The 1,660-nt window shown below is 44.6% G+C and overlaps 1 non-coding gene across 1 annotated transcript; it reads right to left on the bottom strand.

Annotated features, from left to right (window-relative positions):
* Window positions 1-1,294: 1,294 nt before the first annotated feature.
* On the bottom strand, window positions 1,295-1,367 carry Trnat-ugu (transfer RNA threonine (anticodon UGU)). The gene has a single exon. It is a non-coding gene; the product is annotated as a tRNA-Thr (tRNA).
* Between the last annotated feature and the right edge of the window lie 293 nt (window positions 1,368-1,660).

Below are 1,660 nucleotides of genomic sequence, written 5' to 3' on the forward strand. Positions count from 1 at the left end.
GCCTTATCATGATCCATCGTGATACACATCTATTCGCCAGAGACTGCAGCTGTGATTCTATCGGAAGCAGCAGATGTTGAACGGAAGTTCGAATTTCCTACCACGGCTGCTTAAGACTGCGGTAATGCACGGAAGTCTCTTTGAGCGACAGCACCAGCAGGAAGTTGTATCATGGAGATGACCAGCGGAATTACACACGTAAGACGTTCGATGTTGCGTTTCATAAGCACCATGAGCTTTGAACCCCATTACGTTATTGCAGGAAGGGACAAGAATGCGAAGCTCAATGCATACAGCTCGAACCCTATTATCAACTCTGAAATGCGTGTTTCCGCCCCATAGTTCGACAATAATTCCCACGTCTTTTACACAGTTTAGCTGTATCTCAACCGGGGATTGTGAACTTTCCTTGTCCGAATGCCAAGCCCAGCTAATGCAATGTTGACGTTACTCAACTCATTAATATTGTGACGATATTCAACAGATCCATTGCGTGATGTCATGATTCGGTTACACGTAGAACACATTGCTTCGAAAGTCGTAAGCCTGTCCACCGAATTCATTTTCACGCCCTGTATGACTGCGAAGCAACCATGAGTCAGATTCCAGAATCTTGGGTAGAGGAGCACCAAAGCTGAAACAAAACCTGTAGGTCACTTCACGAACGCGTGATTCCATTACGGTTGCTGTCACAATAACAACAGCGACAACAACAACCACAACAAGGGAGTCCTTACACCGGTACGAACGACCGACGCCCACTCCACGACTATGCTGTTATCAGTGAAACATGAACTACGAAATTTTAGTTTTCCTTTGGTTTCCCCCACAGCTGGGACTGTTGTCCTTCCCCAACGTTGTCTTGATAGCTACGTTAGTGGGACATTCAGTGTTAATCCCTCTTCACCCTATGATCCGTAGTGTCTCGTTATCGACTAACGCTATTTCGAAATACACCAAACGGGGACGTCTAAAAACCTTATTTGAGCACGGCCCTTCTCGTTGTCTAGGGTTCGTAGCCTGCTGTTGTTTCAATGTAGTGTAGTACCATTACAATTTGCACACAATATTAGAACCTACCTTTGGCATAGATGGAGTAGATATAGTAGCCCTCTTCCGTAGCGAGCTTTGGTCAACAAATATATTAACAATATGAACATTTCACATCTATTAACTCAGTCAACAGTAGCTTCTACTTTCTTTAATTACTTTTTGACGTATCTTGTTTAGCGTAGATAACGATGGCTCTTTCAATTTGGAACGTATGAGAAATCGTCGTTCCATTTAAAATGTTTGCCCCCTGTGAGAATCGAACTCACGACCCCTGGTTTACAAGACCAGTGCTATAGCCCCTGAGCTAAGGAGGCGGACAGAGCGCTGTTAACTTGGCTGTCGGAGAGATTGGCCGATAAGTTGGCGTAACCTTGGTCTATTATTATCTTGTATCGCTGCTTGTCCCCAGTAACGGCATCGTCATGGCTGCCTGCTTACGGTCTTTGTTCCGCACGTTTCATTGTCTCATCGGCGTGGCGTTGCTAATATCACGGAGTTGTACTTTCAGTTAGGAACGTATAAGTTTATGTTCTCCATTCCGATCGTTGTGAACGATGCAGCTGTGTTGTAATTAAAAAAAAAAAAAAGGTCCCATCGCTTCGTCCTT

The sequence above is a fragment of the Schistocerca serialis genome, chromosome 2 (assembly GCF_023864345.2).
Source record: "Schistocerca serialis cubense isolate TAMUIC-IGC-003099 chromosome 2, iqSchSeri2.2, whole genome shotgun sequence".
NCBI classification, from domain to species: Eukaryota; Metazoa; Arthropoda; class Insecta; order Orthoptera; family Acrididae; genus Schistocerca; species Schistocerca serialis.